The sequence below is a fragment of the Callorhinchus milii genome, unplaced genomic scaffold, assembly GCF_018977255.1.
Source record: "Callorhinchus milii isolate IMCB2004 unplaced genomic scaffold, IMCB_Cmil_1.0 Scaffold1, whole genome shotgun sequence".
Classification (NCBI taxonomy): domain Eukaryota; kingdom Metazoa; phylum Chordata; class Chondrichthyes; order Chimaeriformes; family Callorhinchidae; genus Callorhinchus; species Callorhinchus milii.
This window is the reverse complement of record NW_024704742.1, coordinates 64973403-64994789: the sequence shown is the minus strand read 5'-3', so window position 1 is coordinate 64994789 and position 21387 is coordinate 64973403. Positions and strand designations below refer to the sequence as shown.

The following is a 21387-nucleotide window of genomic DNA, read 5'->3' as shown; positions in this document are numbered from 1 at the left end:
GAGGTCGCAGAGGTAGGAGGTGTCAAGGGGGGTATAATCTTAAAATTAGTGCTAGGCCATTTAGGAATGAAATCAGGAGGCAGTTTTTCACTCAAAGGGAAGTGGAGATCTGGAATTCTCTCCCCCAAAAGGCTGTGGGTGCTGGATCCATTCAGATTTTCAAGACTGAGTTGGATAAATATTTGCTATGTAAGGGTATCAAGTGATATGGAGCAAAGGCGGGTAAATGGAGTTGAGGTACAGATCAGCCATGATCTAATAGAATGCCGGAACAGGCTTGATGGGCTGAATGGCCTACTCCTGTTCCTAAACAATGGAAGTGGGAAGTCACCCTGGTTTAGTCTGTAGCACTCCCACTTCTGGGTCCTCCCCCTTGGGACCCCTCCAATCCGACTTCCGCGCTGCCCACAGCACGGAAACAGCTCTGGTCAAAGTCACTAATGACATTCTGAACATCTGTGATCAGGCTCCCTCTGCCTCCTTGTCCTCCTCGACATCTCTACTGCCTTCAAAACTGTCGACCACTCCATCCTCATACACCGCCTCTCCGCTTTACTGAATCTTCGCGGATCTGCCTTTGCCTGGTTCGATTCCTATCTCTCTCACCATTTCTACTTTGTTGCCTCTAACAGTTTCTTCTCCAGCCCCCGCACTGTCACATCTGGCGTCCCCCAGGGCTCTGTCCTTGGCTCTCTCCTCTTTAATATCTACATGCTCCCCCTTAGTGACATCATCCTCAGACATGGGGTCAACTTCCACATGTATGCGGATGACACCCAACTCTATCTTTCTGCCTCCACCCTCAACTCCAGGACCACTGCTGTCCTGACAGACTGCCTGTTGGACATCAAGTCCTGGATGAGGGCAAATCTCCTACAGTTGAATGTGAACAAGACTGAGGCCCTCCTGATTAGCTCCCACCAGCACCTCAGCACCTCAGGCTCTGGCAGCATCAACCTCCATGGTTGCACACTACAACTCACCGCCAGTCAGGAACCCAGGTGTCTTGTTCGACCCTCAACTGTCTTTTCTTCCCCACATCCAAGCCATGACCTGCTCTGCCTTCCCTCACCTCCGTAACATCGTCAGACTCCGCCACTACCTCAGCCCTCAGGCCGCTGAAACTCTTGTTCATGCCTTCATCACCTCCAGGCACGACTATGCAAACACCCTGCTTGTCGGCCTTCCCAACTCCTCCCTCCACAGGCTGCAGATAATCCAGAACTCTGCAGCCTGTGTCCTCTCTCGCACCAAACTCCGTGACCCCATCTCTCCCACTCTCGCCCGACTCCACTGGCTCACTATCCTTCAGAGGATCCAATTCAGCCTCGCCCCACCCTACGTCTGTACTCTGTCGAGCGCCTTGGGACAACCTCCCGATGTGAAAGGCGCTATACAAATGTAATCTTGTTGTTGTTGTTGGGTCAGAAGGTTATGGTCAGATGAAACTGGTATCTGTTGAGGTGCAGGTAGCACTTCCCAGAGTGTCATCTCATATTATAATCTGAAGTACCGACACTAGGTTTGTATCCACAATCTACTGATTCAAAGGTAAGAGTACTACCCACAGAGTCAAGCCAACACTCAAACTGATAAATGTCTACTGTGAAAACATATTCAGTAGGTGGCATAGGTCAGAAACAAGAACACAGGATATTTAAATGTCACATTGGTTCAAGATCAACGAATAAACATTATGGTTTGCTGCAAAATTGTAACACTGCCTTTGCAATCATGCAGAGAATAGAAAAAGTGGAGGCGGTTCTACAGATTAATAAACCTGTGTCTTTTTTTTATTTGTATTATCTGCTGACATCCTGTGTACACTAAAAAAAAATGGTCGGTGGGGGTTCCCATGTGGTTTTCATTCAGCGGTTAACTGCCAATCTTGAAACAGGTTTCAATTCCCGTAAAAATTGTTAGGGATTTTTCAAAAATATTAATATTTTGTGCGCAATTGGCTACCACGGTTCGCCCACACAATAGAGTCAATCCACTTTACAATATATGTGAAGCGCTTTGAGATGTCTCAATGACCTGATATGGAGCTATATCAAATCCAAGGACTATTATTATTAGTTGTATTTATTGCCCTTGCTGCGAATTACCTGCTACTTGTAACAACAGGGCAGACATTCACTTCACTTGTAATTAATCTCATCCTGTAATGAGCTTTTGAGACATTTCTTTTATGTGAAAGCAGTGATCCCTCAGTATTACTAACCTAATAATGAGCTCAAGCTCTGCTGTTGGGCTGCTCAAACCCTACTTCCATACTGACCTCTCCGCTCCCTCCGCTCAGTGGCTCCAGCCTGCTCCCTACATAAACAGACGTTGTTGTTGTAAAAGTAACTTTTCATGCAGAAATGTCTCAGAGTAATAATAATTTAAGAATAATTCTTACATTTGGTAAAATTAGCACCTTTCATATCGGGTGGACGTCCCAAAGCGTTTCATGGATTTCAGACCCATCTTGCCCTTTCTGGGCAAAGTTTTGAAATGTGTCGTTGCAAACCAACTTCACTCACACCTCTCCCTCCACTCCCTACTCGACCCCCTCCAGTTCGGTCTTTGCCCAGCCCACAGCACAGAGACAGCGATCGGCAAAGTAGCAAATCATGTCCTCTCTCTCTGTGACCAGGGCTTCCTCTGCCTCCTCGTTCTCCTCGACCTCTACCCCATGCTCGATACAGTCAACCACACCATCCTCCTCCACCGCCTCTCCTCCCTCATCCACCTTAGTGGGACCGCACTCATATGGTTTGAGTCCTACTCAACCAACCATCTCCATTTCATTTCGGCAAATGCTTTTTCCTCCCTCCCCCACCCGGCACCTGCGGGGTACCCCAAGGCTCCATCCTTGGCCCTCTTCTTTTGCTTATCTATATGCTCCCGTTGGGTGATGTCATCCGCAGACATGGGGTCAACCATATGCGGATGACACACAAATCTACTTCTCTTCCAGCTGCGACTCCCAGTCCACTGATGTTCTGTCAGCTTGTTTGACGGACATCAAGGCCTGAATGAGTGCAAATTTCCTGCAGCTGAATGTCAGCAAGATGGAAGCCATACTCTTTGGCTCCTGTCAACGTCTTCTCTCCTGCGGGTCTGAACTTCTCAACCTCCACGGGCTCTCCTTCAGACTCACCGAACCTGTGCACAACTTAGGCATCAGGTTCGATCCCCAGCTTTCCTTTCTAACCCACATCCATTCCTGACAAGGAACCCTTTTTTCCACCTTTGCCTCATTGCCCGCCTCCATCTGAACCTCACAACCAAAGCAGCTGAAACCCTCGTCCTCCTCGCTGGTCTCCCCAGCTCCACAATATAAGACACTATACCCCCATCACACCAGTCCTTGCCAGGCTCCATTGGCTTCCAATTACTGAAAGGATCTTCTCACTCATTTTCAAAACCCTTCATGCTCTCACACCTCCCTACCTATCTGACTTGCTTACCCAACTCCACCACCTGCAGCCTCTGCTCAGCTGGCTCCAGTCTCCTGTTCATCCTTCGTTCCTTCCCTCCGCTCCATCATCGGTAGCCGTGCTTTCAGCCACCACGCCCTGAAACTCTGGAACTCTCTCCCTCAATCCCTCCACCTTGCCACATCCCTCCCCACTTTGAAATCCTGCCTAAAGGCCTTCCTTTTTGACTGTGCTTTCTGTCACCTCCCTCTGCCCCCGGCTCAGGGTCAGATTCTGCTACTGTCAAGTGCTCCGGGATGCTACTCTGCTTGAAGGGCTCTATATAAATGCAAGTACTCGTGGAGTCCTGCAGCTCAATGGTTAGAGCACTCGCTTTGCAAGCAAGAGACCTGAGTTCAATTCCAGACAGGGCGAAACCTTGGGCAAGTTTCCTTACTCCACACGCCTTATAATAATCCCTCCAAAACCAAAAACAATAATAAATTGGTCATTTTCAATCTACGACTGTTTGTGAGACATTGCTGTGTGCAATTGGCTGCCGCGTTCGCGCACAAATATACAGTCAATTCACTTTACAGTGTGTTCTGTGAAGCGCTTTGGGACGTCCTCCCAACATGAAAACTGCTATATCAAATGCAAGGATTATTATTATTATAAGTTGTTTATGTTGTGTCTCTGTCTGGGAGCTGAACTGGTTCCACGGTGACATGGCTTGGCAATGAAATGTCAAAATCGAGCCAGCCCTCTGTGGTGGTCTCGGTAGTCTGGTTCCTGAGCCAGGCGGGACTGCAGTATTCAGGGCACTTCTGATGACAGTACAACCATTGGCAGGACCTGGAAGGGCAGACCAGTCACTGGGGGCAGGGAGTCATCCCACTCAGCTCCTGTTAACCCTGCAATTCAAAGCCCTAATGAGTCGGGTGTCCTAGCTGGACAAGCAGTGGGAAAGCTTGCCATAGAGTGCTTTCAATAGCAAACTATGCTGTTTTCGTGAACTGGATTCCAGCAGTACCCCAACACACAGTCTGTGGTCTCTAAGCCTTGGCTCTTGCCAATCTGCGCCAATGTAAGAGCCTCCAGATAAATGCCATCTGTTGTTGTTGTCAATGCTTTCTGGAATTAAGTCAGCAGGATGTCTCCTCCGGGGAGAGAATGCGCATTCCATTTCAACAATGTATCTCTGGGATTTCCATGTGTTGGTGACTTGCACAGAATTCTCAGTTTAGTTTGGATACTCTTAAGTATGGAGATGGGTTTCCGCATGTGTCAGACCAAAATATAAAGTGCTTGTGTGTGTCTGCCTATGTGTATCCATATATGTGTGTTTGTTTATTCATGTGTGGGTGTGAGTGTGCAGAGAGGTATAGTTGCCAAGTGGGAGGTGGACCTCCATCCTCACAGGCTGGGATTCTAGAAATCATTCATCTCATTTGCCTAGTGAGTGACTTCTTGCTTTGACTTTTAGCTGGATGTTGGTGGGGGATCTCCCAGTGCTAGGAAAAAGGTGCTGGCCTCTGATCTGCCCCCAGAACATTGCAGAGGTAGAATCAATAGGAAAAATAATAGTCCTTTCACTTGATGTAGCACTTTTCACATTGTTGAGATGTCTCAAAGAGCTTCACAGAAATTATTGCGGTGCAGTGACTGTGTATTTTGAATGCAAATGCAGCAGTCAATTTGCGCACAGCAATGTCCCACAAACAACCATAAAGTGAATGATCAACTTTATATAGGGGACACTGGGAGAAACTCCCTTCTCTTTTTGAACATTGGGATCTTTACTGTCCACCTGAACAGGTAGATGGAACTTCAGTTTAACATCTCCCCAGAAGGTATTTGGTGACCTTTGACAATATAACAGGGTGGAGTCCTGTAGCTCAGTGGTTAGAGCACTCGCTTTACAAGCGAGAGACCTGAGTTCAATTCCAGGCAGGGCGAAACCTTGGGCAAGTTTCCTTACTCCACACAGAGCCTAATAATAATCCCTCCAAAACCAAAAACAATAATAAATTGGTCATTTTCTATCTACGACTGTTTGTGGGACATTGCTGTGCGCAATTGGCTGCCGCGTTCGCCCACAAATATACAGTCAATTCACTTTACAGTGTGTTCTGTGAAGCGCTTTGGGACGTCCTCCCGACGTGAAAAGCGCTATATCAAATGCAAGGATTATTATTATTATTATCTTCTTTTCTCCCATGACATGGTCCTCTCTGTGATCTTCTTTCTCACCTTCAAACCCCTCCACAGTCTCTTTCCAACCTACCTCTGGGACCTCCTTCAGTCCTACCGGCTTCTCCAATTGCTCAGGAGCAGCGTTCTACTTCATGTCCTCAGCCCTGTCTGCCCAAAGATTGGAGGGTAGGCATTCAGCCATTCTGCCTCCATTCTCTGGAAATCCATCCTGGAGTCCCTCTGACCTTCTCCCTCCTTTTGTTGAAGGCTTGCCTCAAGACATACCATACAATGATAAGTTGGTCGTTTTCAATCCACGACTGTTTGTGGGACACTGCTGTGCGTAATTGGCTGCCGCGTTTGCCCACAAATATACAGTCAATTCACTTTACAGTATATTCTGTGAAGCACTTTGGGACGTCCTCCCGACGTGAAAAGCGCTATATCAAATGCAAGGATTATTATTATTATTATTATTATTATTTGACTGCGTATTTGGTAATCTCTACCACTTTCAGCTCCCATCTCCAGTTCTGCCCGATTAGCACTGTCCAGTGTTTGAGACATCCTCCTGGTGTGAAAGGAGCCATATAAAGTATGTTGCACCATCTCCTTAGATAAATGAGGACTTTGATTCACCCTTGTCATTCTTCTCTCAACCTCTTTAATGAATCAATGTCACTTTGAATATGAGGGCTCAAATTATACACATTAATAATAATGCTTCCATTTGATATAATGCCTTATCACGTCTTTGAGACGTCTCAAAGCGCTTCACAGAATATACTGTAAAGTCAATTGGCTCTATATTTTGTGGGCAAAACGCAAATAAAATAAAATAAATAAAATACAGTTCCAAATATGGCCTCACTAGAGATTTAGGACAGACGTCAGGAAATATTTTTTTACATAGAGAGTAATCGTCTGGTGTATTGGATGGAACTGGAATAGTGGTTTGAGCCCTGGAAACTGAATTAATTTAAGAAACAGCTTGATGTTGTAATGGGTAAAACACAGTTAGGTTGCTAAGCAGGAAGGATGAGATCAAATGCACCACCTTCCGTATGATCTATAAATAAGTATAAAATAACTTCTGTGTTTTTTAAATATGCCCTTTCAGGCACATCCTGGTTTGTGATTACCTTGATTAATAACCATATCCTTATCACTTAAAGGAATACTGCCTTAGGCACAGGGAGGCAACCTTGCAAAACAGCTGTATTTGGTCAACAATGGGACAGATCTCTGAGCTACTGTATGTAATTCTGTTTTATTTTGCGACATAAAATGGCTCAAAAAGAGTTAATAATAATAATGATCCTTACACCTGATACATTGGATCATTGTCTGCCATGTTTGGTCCACAAATACACAGTTATATTCACTTCACTATATTCTGGGAAGCTCTTTAGACTTCTCAATGATGTGATAAGGCACTATATCAATTGCAAGGAATGTTTTTATTATCCTAAAAATGTCCTTTACAACCCCTGGGGGCAAAGCCCTCCAAGTTACATCAACCAGATACAAAAATACAGAGCAAAATATTTTGAGAATAATTCAGGTATAATTTTTTAAAATTTAATTTAAAAAATAGGGCATTGGGATTGCTGACTGCTGCCCAGTTCAAAGGTAACTGGAAAAGTATTCTGTCAAAGGAGTTTTAGCGGTGTATTATGTTGTGGTGACCTCATCAACCTCTCCCTATGCATTGGCACCGTTCCCACCCTTTAAAAACAGACATCATCAACCCTATCCTCAAATTATCATCCCATCTCCAACCTCCCTTCCCAGTTTTGTTCCTTCCTCTCCCGCCCCTTCCTGCACAAACCCCTCCAATTAGGTTTCCATGCTGCCCACAGCACATAAACAGCCCTGGTCAAAGTGACAAATGACATTTTGTCCATCTGTGACCAGGGCTCCCTCTGTCTCCTCGTCCTCCTTGACCTCTCTTCTGCCTTTGATACAGTTGACCACTCTATCCTCCTCCACCGCCTCTCCTTTCACTTCAACCTTTATCGTTCTGTCCTTGTATGGTTCAGATCCTACCTCTCACACCGTCTCCACTTTGTCTCACAAACAGCTTCTCCTCTAGGCCCTGCACTGTCTTGTGAGGTGTTCCTCAGTGTTCTTGGTCCTCTCCTCTCCACCTGTACATGCTCCCTCTTGGTGACAAAATCTGCATCTAACCCAGAGAGCTCAGCAGAGTGAGGACCTGAGTGAGGTGTAACAGTGTGAATTCTGCGCAGGAATTGGGTAAGAGTGGGAATTCGGTGCAGAGGGGAAAGAGGTGCATAATTATTATATATAATATTTATATTAAAATATAATGTATAAAACATATCTGGGAAAATGGCAGGGCACCTGAGACCTGATGCATGAACATGGCGTGCCATGGGGAAACTCTAGGATGCTTTGTGTGCTCTGGACAAACACATGTGTAGGAAGTGCCTCCGGCTGCTCGAGCTTGAGCTCAGGGTTTCTGAATTCAAGCAGAGGCTGGTGTTCATAGCATGTGGGAGGTTGAAGAGTTCATGGATCAAATGTTTCAGGAGGTGGTCACTTCACAGACACAGAGGGTTCAGAAGGAGAGTGAGTGGGTGACCACCCGGCATGGTTGGAAGAGGGGATGGGCAGTGCAGAAATCTTCTGAGAGTGTGGCACTCACAAACCAGTTCTCTGTACCGGTGAGGGTGATGACACCTCTGGGGAGAGGAGTCAAAAGCAAATGGGTGCACAGGGAGATACAGGGAAGAGTATCAATGCAGTTGTCATTGGGGCACAACAGTGAAAGGGGTAGAGAGGCATTTCTGCAACCAAAGATGTGACTCTCGCATAGTATTTTGCCTCCCTGAATGGGTGCAAAACATTCTACAGGGGAACATCCAGAAAGTCATGGTCCATGTTGGGATCCATGACATAAGGAAAAAAGGTCTGAGTTCCTCCAAGGTGAGTATCAGAAGCTAGGGAAAAAGCTAAACAATAGGACCTTAAAGGTAGTAATCTCTAGATTACCCCCAGAGCCTCGTGCAAGTGAATACCAAAACAGCAGGATCAAACACATGAATGCATAGCTGGAGAAATGGTACAGAAAAGAGGGCTTCAGGTTTCTGGAACATTGGGACCAGTTCTGGGGCACTGTACAAGGTGGATGGGTTACACCTAAACAAGGCTAGGACCAATGTCCTCGTAGGGAGGTTAATAACTTGTGCTGTGGTTTAAACTCATTTTGAGGGGGGAAGGGAATCAGGATGTATTATCAGAGAGGAGAAACAAGTTACACAGAGGACTAGGAGAGACAAATAGCAATGCAAAAAGGGGTAGTCCAGAAAAAGGAGGGGTTAGACGGGGGAGAAATGGGGAGCAAACTAAGCCGGTCTTGGAGTACATGTGCATAAATGCACAGAGTGTGACAAATAAGATTGGTGAGCTGCAGCCTCAAGTTGCCACATGGGGTTATGATGTAGTGGGAATGACGGAGACCTGGCTTCAATGAGGACAGGAATGGGAGCTGAATATTTCTGGCTACAATGTATTCAGGAGGGATAGTGAAGGAAAAAAAGGAGGGGCGGGGGGCAATATTGATTAAAGACATAGTTGTGGCCCTAGAAGGTCCAAAACAGAATCTATTTGGTTAGTGTTAAGGAGCAGAAAAGGAGTTGTTACTATGTTAGGTGTATACTACAGACCACAAATAGATTTCAGAAAGATGCAAAACCAATGTAGTGGTGAAAAAGGAGGCTTATGATAAATGTTAGGTCCAAAATACGGAAGATAATCAAATAGAGTATAGAAAGCACAGAGGAGAACTGAAAAAGGAAATAAGAGGAGCAAAAATATTGTATGAGAAAAGATTAGGAGGTAACATAAAAGAGAACCCTAACTTATTTTATAAGCATATAAAAGGTTAGTCAAAGGTAGGTGGGGCCAATTAGGGACCAAAGAGGAAATCTTCTTGTGGAGGCTGATGTACTGAATGAGTACTTTGCATCTCTCTTCACAAAAGAAGAGGATGGAGCCAATGCCACAGTATTGGAGGAGAGGGTAGAGAAATTGGATAGGATAAGAATAAACAGAGAGGAGGTACTAAAAAGATTGTCAGTGCTCAAGGTAGATAAGTCACCCAGTCCAAATGGGACGCATCCTAGATTACTGAGGGAAATAAGGGTGGAAATAGCAGAGGCTCTGTCCACAATCTTTCAATGCTCTTTGGACATTGGGGTGGTGCCAGAGGACTGGGGGGCTGCAAATGTTACTCCTCTGTACAAAAAGGGGCAAAAGGATAAACCCGGAAACTACAGGCCAGTCAGCCTCACGTCAGTAGTGGAAAAACTTCTAGAGACTATAATCTGGGACAAAATAAACTTTCACTTAGAAAAATATGGGTTAATAAAGGACAGCCAACACAGAGTTGTTAGAGGCAAACCGTGACTAACAAACCTGATAAGAGTTTTTTGATGAAGTAATGAAGTGTATGGATGAAGGTAGTGCAGTTGATGTAGTTTATACGGATTTTTAAAAGGCGTTTGATACAGTGCCACATAAGAGACTTGTAAGCAAAATAGAAGCCCACGGTATTAAAGGGACAGTGGCAGCATGGATACAGAACTGCCTGGGAGACAGAAAGCAGAGATTGGTGGTGAAGTGTGCAGTGGTGATTCCCAGGGGTTGGTATTGGGACCAATGCTCTTTTTGATCTATATAAATGACCTGGACTTGGGTATAGGGAGTACAATTTCCAAGCTTGCAGATGATACTAAGCTAGGAAAAATAGTAAACCATGAGGAGGATATTAGCAGACTGCAAGAGGACATAGACAGATTGGTAAAATGGGCAGACAGGTGGCAGATGAAGTTTAAAGTGGAGAAATGCAAAGTGATGCATTTTGGGAGGAAGAATGAGGAGAGGCCATATAAGATGGTACAATCTTAAAGGGGGCGAAGAACAGAGAGAACTGGGGGTTCATATAAGTAAATCTTTGACCTGGCAGGACACGTAGATAAAGCTGTTAAAAAAAACATACGGGATTCTAGGCTTTATAAATAGGGTCAGACATCAAGTCCTGGATGAGAGCTAACTTTCTACAGTTGAATGTAAATAAGACCGAGGCTCTCCTGATTGGCACCCGTCAGCGCCTCCTCACCCCAGGCACTGACAGTGTCACCATCCAGGGATGCACACTCCATCTCACTGAGCCAGTCAGGAACTTAGGCATCTTGTTTGACCCTCAACAGTCCTTTCTCTCCCACATCCATGCCATAACCGGCTCTGCCTTCCCCCAGCTCTGCAACATCACCCGGCTCCACCACTGCCTCACCCCTCAGGCTGCCGAACCCCTCATCCAAGCATTCATCACAACTAGGCTCGACTACACTGACTTCCTCCTTGTCGGCCTTCCCAACTTTTCCCTCCACAAGCTACAGATTATCCAGAACTCTGCAGCTCATGTATTCTCCTGCACCAGGCTTCGTGACCCCATCACCCCAACCCTCACCAGACTCCACTAACTCCCCATCCCTCAGAGGATCCAATTCAAATCCTTGCTTTCACAGCCCTCTATGGCCTTGCCCCCTCCTACCACTATGACCTACTAACCCCTTATCGACTTGTCCGCTCCCTCTGCTCAGCAGACCCCGGCCTGCTCCACGTCCCCTGCTCAGCCCACCCTTTGGAACTCCAGCCCACCGTCGCTTTGCCTCGCTTCAAGGCACGTCTCAAAACCCTCCTCTTTGTCTGTGCCTACGGGCACCCTCCTGCCCTCAACACTCCCTTATCCCAACACCCCCTGTTCGTGTCCAAATCCCTGACTGTCCAGCACCTTGGGACGTCCTCCCGAAGTGAAAGGCGCGATACAAATGTAATATTGTATTGTATGTGGAAGCAAGCTATGTGGTTTTAGATGGATAGACTCCAGCAGTACCCCAACGTGTACACTCTGGCGTCCCCAAGCCTTGGCATGGGAGAGTGCACAGCTTGAATTCCAACAATCTATCTCTGGAATTTCTATATGTGAAGGTGGGATGCATGCAAACCTCAGTTTGGTTTGATACTCTAACCACTATGCTACAGTGGAGTCCTGTAGCATTGTGGTTAGCATGCTTGCCTTGCAAGCAAGAGGAGCCGGGTTTGATTCTCGGGCGGGGTGAAACCTTAGGCAAGTTTCCTTATTCCTAACACCTCTGTTTACCTAGCACTAAGTAGGAACCTGGTTGTTAGTCAATTGGCAGATCGCTTTCTGGGGTAATAGTCCCTCCGGAAAAGAATGTGGACACTTAATCCACGACTGCTTGCGGGACACTGCTGTGCGCATGAGAGAGAACTGGGTTCAATTCCCGGCAGGGCGAAACCTTGGGCAAATTTCCTTACTCCACACGCCTGATAATAATCCCTCAAGAAAAAAACCAATAATAAATTGGTCACTTCAATCCACGACTGTTTGTGGGATACTGCTGTGCGCAATTGGCTGCCGCGTTTTTCCCACAAATATACAGTCAATTCACTTTACAGTCTATTCTGTGAAGCACTTTGAGACGTCGAGAAGACGTGAAAAGCGCTATATCAAATGCAAGGATGATTATTATTATTAGTCTGCCGCGTTTCGCCCACAAAATACACAGTCAAATCCACTTTACAGTATATTCCGCGAAGCGCTTTGAGACGATGAATGGGGGCGCTATATGAAATGCAAAGATTATTATTGAGATTGGTGACGGGGGGGGGGGGGGGGGGGGGTTCCGAATAAGTCAGACAGACTCAGATGGAGGCATCCAGCGCACATGGGGTTAACAGAAAGTTACACTGCTTCTGCACAACCTGAGCAGATCCTGTGTGAAGCTCTCACTCAGATCCTGAGGCTGCCTCACACTCTGTGTGTGTGCGAGAGAGAGAGAGAGAGCGAGACAGAGACTCACACACTCTGGCACAGGCGGACGGGTCTGAGCTGATATTTAATTCACGATCCCTTCGGATCACAGCTACATTCAACGACAACAAAAAACACAGCAAAATTGCAAGAAACTCGCTGGGCAATTCATTCTTCCGGCCGATTGGAAAGAGACCACGTTTGGTGGCTGGTTGGTTGGTGTGTTGGTGATCGCAGCTACAAGTCCTCTTCATTCTCGGATCTGATCAGTGAAATTCCTCCCTGGGCTCCTCTGCTCTCCACATCTCCTGGTGAGGGATGCCTCTTCACTGCTAGACTTCACTGGATCCCGAGACAGTCAATGGAAGTTTGTGCAGGTGCAGTGTTTCATATATATCTATAATATATCATATATATCTGTACACGGTGTATTGATATTACCATCGATAGTGTATCTGTAGGGCTGATTTCTTGACGATGTGAGCAGATACTGTGCAGTGTTTCTGTTGTATATATTTGTATGTTGATATTATCATTAATAATGTACTGGATCCCTAGGGCTGATTTCACAGCAAAGTAACCAACATGAAAGAGGTTTATTCATTAATTTTTATATGACAATCTGGGTCTGGATAAAATTGAATGAGTTTATGGTCTACAGAGATAAGAGATCTCTCTCTCTACTTCTCTTTTCTCTCTGAAGCTATAGATTTGCCTATGACAATCTAACATGGTTCTGTTTAATATGAACAAGCTGATTCTTTTCTCTCTTTTTTTGTTTCTTTCTATATAAATGCAAGTTGTTGTGGTTTCTTTACATTATCCAGTGTGTAAAACAATAGTGTTTTTTTGTGTGAATAAATCTGGGACACGTGTGGGTTTTGTTGAGAAGGTGATGAACAGATAGGCGTTGTCTTTTCAAACAAAATTATGTGGAAATAAGATGAAACAGTGGATGATTTGCAACATCCTTGGCGTGTTAATGTTTCTCACAGAACAGATCTGAGAGCTACTTCGCTTATCTTTTTGAGGCAGCCTTGGCTGCAATCTAGTTTCACGTTGTACTTTCAAATACAGAAACCAGCTGCATTTCACACCCGTCTTTCAGTGCCTTGTGCTGGGGCGCATGTGGACAGCTGGGTCCTTCCTCTCTCTGGCAGAACAATTAAGTTTAACCGTCTCCCCTCCTGCTTATTATAATATATTACAGATAATAATCCTTGCATTTGATATAGGGCCTTTGAGACGTCTCAAAGCGCTTCACAGAATATACTGTGAAATGAATGGACTGTATATTGTGGGCGAAACGCGGCAGCCAGTTGCACACAACAGTGTCCCACAAACAGTCGTGGACATATAAAGTTATATATAAAACAATTCCTTGGATTCGAAACACAAATCTTTCAAGTTGGGAGCGCGTCTGAAAGTGCTTCACAGGATTTTACTGTCAAATGCGGTGGCTGTGTGTTCTGTAGGTGAATGCGGCAGCCGATTAAATGAATGATCATTGTTTCTTAATCTGCGAGAATTGTTGTTAGCCAGGACTCCTGAGAGAAACTTGCCTTTCCTTCTGAATAGGGTTTTTAAGGACGACCTGAACAGGCAGACGGGACCTTGGTTTCATGTCTCATCCAAAGGGTGGACGATGAGCACATAGGGAGTCTATCTTGCTATGGGGTAGATAGCAAACGCTATTTACAACTATTGTTTTGCTGCCCACGTTTCAATAATCACAAAACGGTGCATTGTGACTTCCAGAACCGGTCAAAGTGCGAGTGAAATGGGTTCTCCAAGTTCACAATCCTCACACTGGTCTAAAAATCCCTTCAGCCCTGGCACCTCTCTAACTCTGCGACTTGCTTACTCCCCACTCCGCCACCCTCTGCTTCGCTGGCTATGGCCTCCTGCATGGCCGTCATTGGCTCTGCTCAACCATGTGCTTTCAGCCACTACACCCCGAAATTTTGGAACTCTCTTCCTCAATCTGTCCTTCCCCATTTTCAGATCACACCTGAAGACGTTCCTCTTTGTTTGTGCTGACGGTCACCTCACCCCTCCTCCCAGCTCAGTGACAGGCTCCGCCACTGTTAAAAGCTCTGGAATGCTACCCCGTGTGAAGGGTGCTGTATCAATGCAAGTTGTTGTTGATGTTGTTGCACTTTGTCCCATTTTGTAAATCACAATTACAAATTTTGGCATCATTACTACAAATTAGATGGAAAAAGGTGTCGGCTTGACTCAGTTGGTAGCACTCTTGCCTCAAAGAGTTAGAAGCTTGTGGGATCAAGCTTCACAGACTAGGTTAACTCTCCAATGCAAGACCATCCTCTTCGACCATGCCTTCAGTCATCTTCCCACACCCACCCTCCCCACCCTCCACCTGTCTCTGATTCCAAACCCCAGCTTGGGTGCAGGCCCTTCACTGTCAGCATCTTGGGACGTCCTCTGACATGAAAGGCGCTGTATAAATGCAAGTTGTTGTTGTAGCAGGTGCTGCGTTATTAGAGGTACTGTCCTTAGGATGAGATGTTAAAACTAGGTCCCAACTACCTGTTCAGGTGGATGTTAAACGTTCCCATGGCTTTGCTCGAAAAGAGAAGCGAGTTTCTCATAGTATTTTGACGAACAGTCACCCAAGCAAAGTTGGTCATTCACTTCAAAGTTGTCTGTGGGTTATTGCTGTAACAAATTAGCTGCTGTGTTCACTTATAAAAGTGGTGTTCATGAAGCGAGTGCTCTAACCACTCGTGGAGTTCTGTAGCGTAGTTATTAGCGCACTCGTCTCGCAATTGAGAAGACCTGGGTTTGATTCCCAGCAGGGTTAGTTTCCTTACTCTACAAGCCTCTGTTTATCTAGTAATAAGTAGGAACCTGGTAGTTAGTTGATTGGTGGATCGTTTTCCACGGATAATAATCCCACCTCTCCAAAAAATAAATTTGGACACTCAATCCACGACAGTTTGTGAGACACTGCTGTGCACAATTTACTACCATGTTTCACCCCGAAAATACGCAGTCAATTCACTTTAGAATGTATTATGTGAAGCTTTTTGAGAAGTCTCAACAATTTGATGAGTTCCTATATCAACACAAGGTTTATTATTATTATATTATTATAAATCTGCTTCAATCGCGCTTTTTGTCATCTTTCCCCTCCCCAGCTTGGGTGCCAAGCCCCTTGGGATGAGACATTAAAACGTTAAAATGTGCATTACCTCGGGACATCTTCCCACGTGAAAGGTGCTGCATCAAATGCAGGGGCTGTGAAATGTAAGGACTTTGGAATGCGCACAATGGCTTCTGCATTTCTGCCTTCAAAAATAGACACTGCAATTAACAACAACTGCTATAAAAAGTGCTGCAAAACACTAATGTTATCAGGAAGCTTTGCAAGAACCTGAGCTGTTGGCCCACTGAAATGTCCCTATTTAAACTGCGGACAGAATTCACAGAACTGGCAACAATGCAGTTATTTCTGGCTACTGTCAGTGTTTGAGGTTGATAAAATGAGAATCTTGTATTCCAAATTTTTGTCTGTGTGTGTGTCAAGCGCTCCGAGACAATGCCCCGGGTGAAGGGCCCTATTTAAATGCAAGTTGTTGTTATCATTGTTGTTATGTGTGTTTGGAAGTGGGAGGAAGAACAGAGATTTCCATGTATCCCACCTACACTTGGAAATCCCGGAGATAAATTGTTGGAATGGAATGAGCACTCTCTTTCCCACTGCTGGATAGTGCTATCAATGACAAGCTGGTTAAAAATCAGCTAAAACCAGCACTACTCAAAAACAGAAGGGAGCTTCTCCCGTGCCATGGCCAACAATTCCCCAGATAACACTGCACATTCACTCAGTGGTATTACATTGCTGTGTGCAACTTGGCTGTCATGTTTGTCCACAAAAGCACAGTCAATCCACTTACATATTAAAATATTACATAGTCAATCCAAAACCAAAAACAATAATAAATTGGTAATTTTCAATCTACGACTGTTTGTGGGACATTGCTGTGCGCAATTGGCTGCCGCGTTCGCCCACAAATATACAGTCAATTCACTTTACAGTGTGTTCTGTGAAGCGCTTTGGGACGTCCTCCCGACGTGAAAAGCGCTATATCAAATGCAAGGATTATTATTATTATTATTATTATATATCCTGTGAAGTGCTTTGAGAAATCCTCCAGACATGAAAGGCGCTTTTATCAAATGTAACAATAACAACTTGCATTTATATTTACACTCTTCATGTAGGATAATGTCTTGGGGCATTGTACAATGTTGGGGTTGGACGGGGAGCAAGGGGAAAGGATGGGAGAAGGATGAGAGGGAGATGACCATAGGCACGGATGAAGAGGTAGATCTTAAGGAGGGATTTAAAGATGGATGAAGAGGGGCTGAGGCGGAGGGATTGAGGCAGGAAGTTACAGAGATCAGGACCATAGTGGCTGAAGGCTTGGCCACTGAAGGAGAGAGATCGGGAGGGCACAGCAGGCCTGTGTTAGCTGAGCGAAGGGCGGACAGATAGGTGGGGTACAAACAGGTCAGGGAGGTAGGCAAGTGTAGCACATGAAGCAATTCGTATGAAAGGGTGAAGAGCTTAAGGCTGATGCATTCAGGAGACAGGGAACCTGCGAGGTGGGGTGATGTGCATGCGGGGATGTTTCAGGATATGAGTGAGGAGTTTTGTATTAGTTGGACCTGGTGGATGGTGGACCTGGGAGAACTTAGAAAAATGTAAGGATTCTAATTAGAAGTGACTGTTTTGTGGGTGAACACAGCAGTGTCATGCAAACAGCCATGAAGTGAATGATAAATTTTACCTGGGGGATTGTTGGCCCAGGACCCCGGGAGAACCTCCCTTCTCTTTTTGAGCAGTAACATGGGATCTTTAACATTCACTGGAACAGGCAGGTGAGACCTCAGTTTGACTTCTCACCTCACCTGAAGGACAGCACCTCCGTCTATACAGCGCTCCCCCTTCAGGTAGGCAGGAAATTTCTTCTGTGACATTTGGAACAGATAACATCCTAAGCTTGATGAGTTGGTTTTATTGATGCAGTGTTTCGATGAAAGGCGATATACAAATGTAATTTTATTGCTGTTGTTGGAAGCATTAATAACATTATTTGCATATGTATGTAAGTGATTGCAGTTGGACTCTGGAATTTCCTGCTCCATTGCATTTACAGCATATTTCAGCCTTAGGATTGTCCGTGCTTGATGATGGTTTATCAATTGCTTTAAGTGAGCGTCACGGAAATAAACCTGTTTTGCTTGCTGACTGTTTGGGGATTTGCCAGGATATAAAAAAAGATTGAAGTATTTTGCTGCTGCAATTGAAGCTCCTTTTCAGTTCCTGGATGTTTCAGGAACTTGGGCTTGAAAAACCCACTGACACGTTCATAATAAGAAGCCTTGAGGTCTGACGTGCAAACAAACCAAAGCTGAGCCAGAAATAGTCACAAAGGTACAACTGTCTTCACAATTAGCTCGACCCTTCAGGTAACGTTATGCCCTGCTTTCTGCAACATTTCTCTGCCAACCTTTCCTTCACTCTATCAGCCTCTTCACAACTGGCACATCCCTTGTCAGTCTATTTGTTTTAAATAACTTCACCATTTGCTCATTGTTACTAGTATGTCACACGCTAACATTGTATGTTGTAACGTGAAACTCAGGAATTGCTCGCAAATACAGCAAAGCATTTAAGGTAACATCCTATGTTCATCAAGGATATGGTTGAGATTCTCGTTGTTTTTTTAAAAGGAGCACCATGACGTAGGGACTGGATGATCAATAATAATAATAATATTTGTATAATGCCTTATCATGTCATTCAGAGATCTCAAAGCGCTTCACAGAATATACTGTAAAGTGAATTGACTGTATTTTGTGGTGAACCCTTTAAAAAAGTTTTTAAAAAATAATAATTTGGTCACTCAATCCTTTATTGTTTGTGGGACACTGCAGTGCTCAATTGGCAGTTGCACACAGCAATGTCCCACAAACGGCCATGGAATGAGTGACCAATTTTATTTGGGGGATTTGTTAGCAAGGACACTGGAAGAGAGAAACTCCCTTCTGTTTTCAAATAGCCCCAATAGTAGGGTGGAGGGGAGAGAGGATGGCCGGAGGCATGGTCGAAGAGGAAGGTCTTGAGGCATGCCTTGAAGGAAGCAAGGGAGGGAGCAAGGCGAAGGGACTGTGGGATGGAGTTCCAGAGGGTGGGGGCAGAGAGGCTGAAGACATGACCGACGATGGCCTAGGTCAGCTGATATTCAACTCTAGAAAGTTGGCTCTCATCCAGTCTGACAGCATTCTGTCAGGATATCAGTTGTTCTGGAGTCGAGGGTGGAAGCAGAGGTAGGTTTGGTTGTCATCTGCATACATGACCCCATGTCTGTGGGTGACGTAACCAAGAGGGAGCATGTACAGGTTGAAGAGGAGAGCACCAAGGACAGAGCCCTGAGTAATACCGCACGAGACTGTGCAGGGACTGGAGGAGACAAAGTGGGGTCGCTTTGAGAGATAGGATCTGAACCATTCAAGGACAGAACCTTGAAGGTTAAGGTGAGAGGAGAGGTGGTGGAGGAGGATAGAGTGGTCCACAGTGTCAAAGGCAGCAGAAAGGTCGAGGGGACAGAGGTATGCCTTCCTTACAATTAGGAATCCGGTTGTTGGTCGATTAGCGGATTGCTTCTGGTGATAATAATCCCTTCAAAAAAACAACCAATAATAATTTGGTCACTCAATCCACGATTGTTTGTGGGGCACTGCTGTGTGCAATAGGCTGCCGCGTTTCTCCCACAAAATATACTCAATTCACTGTACAGTATATTCTGTGAAGTGCTTTGAGACGTCTCGAAGACATGATAAGGCACTATATCAAATGCAAGGATTATTATTATTATGTAAACCTTGGCTACTTGTGCAGGGAACCAGAAGCAAATTAGCATCTGAAGCAAGGACCTGCAGTTTCGCATCAGGAGTGGTAAAATGAGGAAGAATGGTTGTCATAAAAAATAATGGAACAAATAAGTAAGGAAATACATAGCTTGGAAAATGTGCTGTGATTTAGGGGAAATATAGTCGCGTAGCATTCTTGACATTCTCACTTTCAGTTAGCCAGCTCCTCCCCAAAATTACGATAAGCAGGGGGAAGCAACAATAAAACAGTTTCACTCATGTCCAATGTGGTTTTTGCCTGAGGTGCAGAGAACGTTTGTCATCACAGAGAGCAGTGAGCATGTCAGACGGAAATCTGCATCAGTGAGCCCCAGCAGATAGCTCACGAGTGACCACATCACAAGCCCTGGTCCCTGGTTGTGCTCCACAAGGGCAGACAATTGACGTTTTAGTACTGAGTACAGGGTGAGTTGCAATCTTAGTGAATGCGCAAGATCTAACTATGGGCAAACCGTTTCTGTTTTAGTGATATTGTAAATGTGCATATGAGAAATGTATTCACCCCCTCCCTTCCCTGTTTGGAGGTTATGTTTTTTTCAGATCATGCATGAAGACCTTTCTGTTCAACCTTGATTATGATTAATTCCCACTGGCTCGGGGTCAGGCTCTGCCACTGTTAAGAGTTCTGAGACCTTACCCTATTTGAACGATGCCATATAAATGCTAGCTGTTATTGTTGTTTTGATTACACCGAGACAGTTTATGATAGTGAAGGCATTCGGGTTTGTACAAGTCAGTCTTGAGCCAAGATGAATCAGGGGACCTGTAAGGTGTACGAAATATTAAACGGGATTCAAAAATTAAACCCAAAGAAACGAAAAAAGGAGTGATCTTTCCGTTATGGTCCAACATCGTTATAGACCTAACACCTGCACTGGAAATGGTGGATATAAATTACCATTGCTATATAAATGCAATTTATTGTTGTTTCCACAGCTCCACTATCCACAAAATCCAGTTAATCCCAAACTCTGCTACCCACATACTCACCCTTACTAAACTCTGTACCTTCATCACTCCAGTCCTAGCCAGGCTCCACTGACTCCCTATCACCAAACAGCTCAATTTTGCAATCCTCACACTCGTCTTCGAATCCCTTAATTCGCTGACACCTCTCTATCTCTCCACCTGCTTACTCCCCAATCCATTACCCACTGTCTCCGTTCGACTCACTCTGGCCTCCTGCTTGTCAACAAGCTTTCAGCCACTACGCCCTGAAACTCTGGAACACTCTTCATCTATCTCTCCGCCTTGTCCTCTTTCTTCCCTATCTTCAGGTCACGCCTGAAAGCCATCCTCTTCGACCGTGTTTGGTCACCTCCCTCCACTCGGCTCAGCGTTGTCAAGCGCTCTGGGATGCTACCCTGCGTGAAGGGCACTATATAAATGCAATTTGTTGTTGTAGCCCAGAAGGGATGGTGGGAATATTCAGTATATTAAATAAAAGCAGCAGTGTGGTAAGTGTGTGTAAAATTAGTGCAGTGGCAGTGCTTCAAGAGAAAAGCCTGCAACAGCAGGAAGCAGAAGCCAACAGCTCTTTTTATAGCATCTCTATCTTCGTAACAAATTGACCAATATCCTCTTGCTGTCAGACTGTTCCAAACTCAGAACTGGGCGAAAGAAACTCATTTTAAAAAAAAATTACTTGAGGCATCTGCAGATCTCATTTTTAAAAAACAAACAAGCAAGTGGTGCTGAGTTACTTTTAATGGCTGATTGGCAGCTTTGTGTCATTGCGATACAGAATATTAGCCTAAATATTAATGCCTCCCCCACCCCAAACCCCACCCCCACCCCCCCCCCCCACACACACACACACATACCCACACACAAGCTCGGGTCCCTGACTTGCAGTGTTGAGTGCTTTGAGACATCCTTCCAACATGCAAGTCACTGTGACTTGTTTATAATACACTTTATATTTATATAAAGTATATTATATAATATTTATAGAACATT

The 21387-nt window shown here is 45.0% G+C and overlaps 1 protein-coding gene and 1 non-coding gene across 2 annotated transcripts in view; both read left to right on the top strand.

The window, feature by feature from the left end:
• The first annotated feature begins 5294 nt into the window (after positions 1–5294).
• On the top strand, positions 5295–5366 carry trnav-uac. The gene has a single exon. It is a non-coding gene; the product is annotated as a tRNA-Val (tRNA).
• A 7156-nt stretch (positions 5367–12522) lies between these two features.
• Positions 12523–21387, top strand: part of sh3bp2 (SH3-domain binding protein 2) — a 63888-nt gene continuing 55023 nt past the window's right edge. The window contains exon 1 of the mRNA XM_007905254.2: positions 12523–12842. The gene's annotated coding sequence lies outside the window, so the exon portion shown is untranslated. The remainder of the gene's footprint in view (positions 12843–21387) is intronic.